We start from the raw sequence: 7,715 nt of genomic DNA, 5'->3' as shown, positions 1-7,715 counted from the left end.
GCTTGGTGTCTTGCCTTCCAAGCCCCCCACACTCTGTGCCCTTGGACAGTGGGCCAGGTGGGAGGGGGCTGCTGTGTGGACTGACCGTGAGTCAAGAGACCAGTTTTCTAGGCCCCAACTCCAGGCATGAGATCTGACAAACACATGAAAGCTCTGCAGTCACTGCCCCCCCTGGAAATGGTTGACTTTGGAGCATGAAGGTTTCCGCTCTTGAGGCACTTGGACGGTGGGGCCCGAGACAGACCAGAGTCCCTGGGCCTGGAGCCTGAGTGCTCTGAAGGTGGGGACCTCTGGGCTGCTGGGCCCCAGCCTCATTTCCTGTGGCTGCTGTGGGGACGGGGGCGGGGAAGGAAGGCTCGGCCTGGGCGAGCTAATCTGGAGAAGTGATTTTCCTCCTCAGCCAGTCCCTCCCTGGGCAGGGCTCCGGGCAAGAAGGTAGGCCCAGCCAGGGCTCCCAGGGAGGGGCTGGCTTATCAGGCAGGAAACACTGGGCTCCGGCCACATCCTCCTCCTCCTCCTGGTCACAGCAGCTCCCATGGGCAGGAAAATACTCAGCAGCTCGGCTGCTCCTCCGCCCTCTCAAGGCCCCTCCTCCATGCCTTTACTCTCCTCTTCACCTTCCAGCCCACCGAACAGGCGGCGTGGAGAGTGGCGGCCCACTGCGCTTGAAGCCCTGCCCTGGCACCCTGGCCTCCCAGCCCCACAGCCGCCCCTGAGCCCCTGCCACCGTTTGGGGCCCCTACAGCCTGGAAACGGTGGGGCTGGTAGGCAGGGATGGCAGAAGCGCAACCCAGGGTTCCGCTGGCTCCCGGAGAGGTCCAGGTGGGCTCATCGGGCCCCTCTGGGCCAGCCTCTGGCCCTCAGAAGCCACCACTGAAGTGGTGTCTGGGAACCCTAGGGTCATGTGCCCGCCTCCCAGAAAAATGCACTGGGATTCTGTCCTCTGGGAGGCTTGTTTCCAGCCTCCTTCTCCCGGGCCAGCACCCACCTAGCCCAGCTGCGTTTCAAGAAGTACAAGAAGAAACTTCAGAGGTCATCTGAAGGCCTGCTAACCCACAGTGCTCCCACCTCCTCTCCCATCTCATTCCCAGGGCTCCTTCTTCCCATTACTCCACACCCCCGCACCTATGCCACTAGCCCCTGCCCACTGCTGAGACCCCTATTCCAGCAGAGAGAGAGCCGTGGGGGCACCCTCACCCACAGCCCTGTCTTAGTCACCCTGCTTGGCTAAGGAAGACTGACCACCTTGGTCCTGAAGGGTCTCACCCCTCACCTCCCCGTCGCAGCTCTCCCCCCACAGCCCTGTACCCACTTCTACTCTTGGTGGCCTGCTCTCAGACCAGTACCCTGACCTCTCTGGGCCTCCATTTCCTTTCTCATCAAACCTGGGGGTTGACAGCATGATAACAATGATTCCTTCCAGCTCTGACCTCCAGTGATTTTTTTTCAAGGTCACAGAATTGGGATGAGAATCTCCTAATTTCAAGTACCATGTTCTTGCCAGTGAAAATGTAACTATTCTGTTTACATGAGGACACCCCTGGCGGAGTGACGGTCATCATCAGAACAAATCACTTTATTGTTGATTTTAAGGTTACACACTTTCCCTGACCTTCACAGTGCCCTGAGCTGTGGAGCTGGTGCTTCTGCTTTTCAGGGAAGGGAATGAAGAAAAAGCAGGTTCCAGGACTTGTTGGGTTGGAATGGAAGAGCTCAGCACCTCTCTGGCTTCTCTGACATGATAAGAACTAGACGGCATGGAGAGACACAGGCTGGAGCAGGTGGAGGCCTGTGGCCACCTGCCCCCTTCACATGACCTGTTCCCCACGGAAGTCACAGCCCCACCTTTAGGTTTTGTCATCAGAACCTCCAAGATGCAACAGCCAGCTCCCTGAGGCCCCTGGGGCTGCAAACTCTTCATTCATCAGAATCCAGTGATTTTTCCAGAATCCACCGGAACATTTTTTGTTGTTTTAAGTTTCCCGCCCCCCACTTGTCCCAGACCTGTGCTACCCCACAACCCCTCAGAGTGATGGAAGATGAGTGACCTGTGGAAACATGGTGAGCAGGGCCAGGGGACCCACCATGTGACCCAGCTGTGTGACCCTTTGAGATATGACTACACCCTATACCTACATGCAGAACATTCCAAAAGTGCCCACAGAGTCCACGCTCCCACTCCCTGGTGAAATCCCCAGCCTCCCTCTCTCACGCAGCATACAACAAGACCTTCCTCCTCCTGCCCCTCCCACATCCCTACAAAGTTCAGCGTCTGATTAAGGGGAACACAGATCTCAGGGAGGACTTGGAGGAAACCGCACCCTACCCAGGCCTCAGACATGGCCCCACAGCGAAGAGCAGAGGAGCATGACCACCAGCCTGCAGGGATGAGGGCAACCTGGGCAAGATGGGGACAAACGTGTCTCTCTCCACAGATGACGACAAGCCCACAAGGACTTAGACTGAAACAGGAAGGATTTAGGTGAGGTACAAGAAAGAACTTTCTGATGATGGAAGTTGTTAGACTAGCTTACAAAGAGAACGATCCCTTTTTCTGAAGGACTCAGATCAGATGGAAAGCCGTCTGCTAAGACTGGCTAAGAGGCAGCCCTCAGTAGAGGCTGGAGAATGGTCTAAATGACCCCTTGGTCTCTTCCAATCCCGCTCAATATCCAGACAAAGAAATTGAGTGAGTCATCTGCAATCCCCTTAGCCATATTGTATTTTCTCTCTTATTTCTCTCACACAAGCAACCCCCGTAGGACAATCACATGGCTCCAGATTTTTCAAACTAGTACCAGCCTCCAAGCCTAAAACAAACAAACAAACAAACAAACAAAACACTAAATTATTTAAAGAAATCTAAAATAGACAATAGGTATCCTGTGCATGCATATAAAGCTTACAATTTCTCAAGTGTCTACAAATTCACCATCTCCTTAGAAGAGAGAACAGGTCCAGGGATTTATCCAAGTCCTCATTAAAATCCAGTGATGGGGTAAGATCAGACAATTGCCTCCAGGTCCAGGCATTTTCCAGATACCCTCTTAAAGAGTTTAGAGCTCTGAGCGCCCTGTGAATGCAGCCAGCGGGGCTGATAGAGTTCTGAGGGACTCTGGAACCAACCCAGCGGCCTTGCTGATAGAATAATCCTTTCCCCTACATAGTAACTTGATGCTCAGGGAAGGGCATGCCATCCATTGTGGTGTCTGGGGAAAGGAACACTCACAATTTGCCGATGGAAACAAGCAGCAAGCACATAATATGTCCTCAGGAAGACAAAGCCACCATGACAAGTGAAGTCAATTGAGCATGGTCAGATTTATATCAGTCATAAGTAGTCTTCAGGGGTTTTAATTCTTCCTGTTGAGAAAGAGTTAGTTCATCCTGGGAATTGAATGGAGGCATTTTGTGCCTAGGTTATCAATTGAGACTCTTTGGGAAACCCAACAAACAAGCAGTTTGAAGCAAAAGCTGTAAACTTGTTCATATGTCTAGATCTGGTGATTCCCTGCTGGAAGTCAAGCCAAAGACATAAACAAGGAAATGTTCAGTGCAGTGTTACTTATAATGGAAAAAAATAAAAGTGGAGATCTAATAGCAAGGGGGCAGTCAAGTGAATTAAACCACATTAATGCTCTGGAGTAATAATAAGTATAAGAAATATTAGTATGAAGATAAATATCAATATGGCCAAACTTCTATGTTTTCTGATTTTTGAGAGAATAAAGCCAAATACCAGCGGACTCTATATCTGCACTGTGATCACACCAGGTACAATTTTGAATATACAAATACAAGCCTGGCAAGTTCAGGACACCAAAATGAGCATATTGAAAATAGTTATGTCAAAGTCATGGAGTGACTAATTTTTCTTTTTTCCAAATTGCTGTTTCAACTGGCAAGAAAACACCTTTTGCAGAAAAATTAAGTTTGATAGCACAGGAAAATGTTTACTTAGTATTAATGAATAAAAATGCCTATTATAAGAGACATATGTAGACATAGAGCTAGATGAAAAAAAAAATTTAAAGACTGGATGGACCTATGTAGAAAAAGTACCAGCAATGTCTCGAAGTTGTGGATAATAGATGATCTTTTACTCTCTAAACTTTCTACAAAGACTGTCTCTTTTGAGAATTTAAATACCAGTAGAAGATAGATGATAGATAAGACAGATATTGATAGATGGATGGGTCAGGTGGGTGGATGGATGGATGGATGGACGGATGGACGGGTGGGTCAGGTGGGTGGATAAATGGATGTGTGGATGGATGGATGGATGGATGGATGAATGGATGGATAGAAGGATAGATTAAAAATATGATAGGTGATAGATAAATAGATAGATAATAGATAAATATATCTCTTTTCTCTCTTCCTCCCACTCTTCTCCCTCCCCCCTCTCTTCCTTCTAAATCCCTTTCACTGGGAGGAAATCAAGAGCATAATTTTCAAAGGAAAACAGGCAGTTACAAATGTTAAAACCCTCAACTCTATTTAGCTGCTCTAGGATGGGATGGGAGAGGAGATTGTCTTGCTGTACCCTTGTGCCCATTCCTGACCTGTTTACTACAGGCTACAGTCTAGCAGGTGAGAGTGAATAGCCACAGATGCATCACATCCAGCCGGAACCCTGAGAACTAGACACACAAAAAAGGCTCTAGGGTGTTGGTGTCCAGAGATGTGGGCAGGGGAAATAGGGACCCAGGAGGTTTCAGGTCTATATCACCAAGATGAACTGGAATACCTCAGATGTTTATTTATTTATTCATTCATGTTACTGTTGAGCAGCTACTATGTGTCTGTCCTGCTGGGGAAGATGCATATGGGTAGATGATTCCACTGCCAAGCAGTAAGTGCTGTTACCAAGGTCTGCTCAAGACCCCTGGGAGCTCAGGGACAACAGTAACTGGCCCCTCTGCCAGGCAGAGTAGGGGACATGTAAGCTGGATTTGGATGGTGTGTGGGATGTCATCAGACAGGTGATGGGAGTGAGGGTCTCCCCCGTAGGGGAAGAGCACTGGGATAAACATGGAAGTATGGGAAAGGAAAACATTTCAGAGAACAATAGGTCTTTTGTGCAGTAGGTACCCAATGGTGGGTAGGGGGATGCTGCTCAAGGCTTCTGGAAAGAGGAAGAAGGTTAGCCATAGGGGCACTCACATGGGGCCAAGCCAGGTGTTGTGGGTCCTGAAGCTCAAACAGTTGGGAAGGCGGGGCCGGGGGCCTGGCATATGAATACATTACGGGGGCTAGTAAGTGAGAAGCCCGGAAGCAGGAACCTCATTGCATTCACATGACCCCACTTCTGTGCTCACCCTGGGTGCCCTGGGCGATGCGCAGATACTGAAGGATCTTAAGGAAGAATGAAATAGTCACATCTACATTTGAGAAAAAAAAAAAAAAAGGGCAACCCCATCAATTCTCATCAGCCAAAGCAAAAGGTGCTCTTGTCACTGAGGACAGGTGGGTTATCAGAACGGGCAGCTAAAACTCCAAAATACTCCCGGCTTCTGGACATAACTGTTTCACTCACGGCTGAGCAGAAGTGAAAGAGTAGCCCTGTCGCCGGCCTGTTTCCTGCTCTCCCAGAGGCAGGGACAACGCCCCTGCCCCCACAGTACGTACTGGAAAGAAAAATGCCCGTTTGGCAGTGCCGAGGGCCCATGTCCTGTGCAGACACTGCCTGACGCGTCCTCTGGACAGCTGATGACCCTGGAGACTGCCACTGCTAGCCAGCCACGGTTGGTGGGCCTGGATGGCAGTGAATTCGGGGTTCATCTGACTCTGACCCTGTAATTTCCTCTTTGCTCATTCTTTCTTTCCCCGGGGCTGTGATAGGCATGAATTGGACCGCACGTTGTTCCATGCCATGGTGAAGCGCTAAAAGAGGCATGAAACCTCTAGGCTGTTCAACTGACGCTGCCAATAAACGTATCTGGAATGAAGTGTGGGAACTCCAGCCTCCCCTAACCGAGTGGGGTGAGCTACACTGCCCCACCTCCCACCGTGGGCCTTTGTGTCTCTGGCTGCACAGTGGGGCGGATGGATGACAGGGCCCCACCTGGGATCATGAGTGAGGATTAGCCCATAAAACTTGCCGTAAATTTCCCTACATCTATAAAGTGCTATTAAAGTAATGACTATAGATTATGATCAGAATTGAAGGCTGAACATATGCCCATTTGGGCCCTCCCGGAACCCACTCCTTGGCCCTGGGAGAAGACAAGGCTACCCTTGACTTGAACAAGTAACAACTGCTCCCCCACGGAGAGAAGCCAGGCACGGTGACCTGCAAGGGGACTGAGGAATCATCAGCTTTTTCCAGGCACTTTTTGGCTGGGATTTTAATCCTAAACCTCACAAGATGTTACATCCTTTAATTACCAATCCAGGCGCTTCCCTCCCTTCTCCACAACATTCCACCGGGTTTTGAAAGCCTGCGATGTCTTGTTATACCACATCAATAAATGCATAGTAAAGAGAGAAAGCTAGGTATTTTTCTAGGTTATTTTAAAGAAGGAAAAAAACATGGCAGCCTTAAGGAAGAAATTGGGCAGAACTTACGTCCTATCTTGAAAGCGCCTGATAATCACCTCATTCCACTCTACAAGTGTGAAGTCATCCTGAGGAGAAAACTGTTCTGCAGGTAGGTTATGAACTGGTCTTTTCTTTCAATATTCATGATAACAACACTGTTTCTAATGTGTCAAATTAGGCTTTATCTCTTTACCATAATTCATAAAATAAACCAACCCTACAAGATAACTTTCTAAAATAAAAAAACTGATGTAGAAAATATTTTGACCAGTACTATAAAGGAGAACTGGGCATAATATCTATGCCTCCCTGGAAAACCTTTTCTGTTTGCAAAACTATAATTCAAATGATAGAATGGTCATGGTACAAAAACATTTATTTAAATTAAATATTTTAGACAGATCAATATCTATAACCGTTCCAAAGCATGTGTATCTCTTACAAAAAAAAAATGGAACAGTTTAGCTTAATGTCTGTGATAATGTTTTACAAGATTATTAATATACATTCTGGGCTGCACCAGTCAATCATACTGTCAATGATTTACCATTTATTACCAAATGTCGCATACAGCAATAGCATAAAGATTAATTATATCTTATAAGTAATTTTATAGTAGGACGCCTTGGAAGGAAAAAAAAGGATCTCTCAACAATATAAAATATAAGCTAAAAATAGGAGAATATATAAAACACTTACATATTTCATACAGGCAATAATATGCTGCAATTAAAAGACAAACAACTGTCTTTTCCCTCATTGCTAGGTATGTTCCCTCAAAGGAGGTTTGTGAGAAGGATGGAAATGTTTTTGGGGTGGGGTCAGGGCTCAGAAACATTTTCTGAATCACAGTGCGTTTCTGTTCTGTGGGAAGTCAGTATAGGGAGGGGAAGTTATTTTGAAGTGTTAGCTGAAGATGTTCCCGAGAACCAACTGTCTGGTGAGGACAGTGAATTCCTATCTCAGCCATAGGAATCATGTGTAGGATTTTTAAACCAGGGGATCTTCGAATTCGTGGGCAATTCAGGGGTGGAGGAAGAACAGAGAAGAAGAGAAAAAGAAATCCCAGGAAAGGAAGAAGGGGAGTCAGAGACAGGGAGAAGGAAGCTCCTTTTGCACCCGCAGAGGGGAGAGTATGCTGAAATTTTGCTCAAGAAATGAACATATTCAGA

This window comes from Callorhinus ursinus, unplaced genomic scaffold, assembly GCF_003265705.2.
Source record: "Callorhinus ursinus isolate GAN/ISIS: 27379988/994484 unplaced genomic scaffold, GSC_fseal_2.0 scaffold4, whole genome shotgun sequence".
Classification (NCBI taxonomy): Eukaryota; Metazoa; Chordata; class Mammalia; order Carnivora; family Otariidae; genus Callorhinus; species Callorhinus ursinus.
This window is presented reverse-complemented; position numbering follows the sequence as displayed.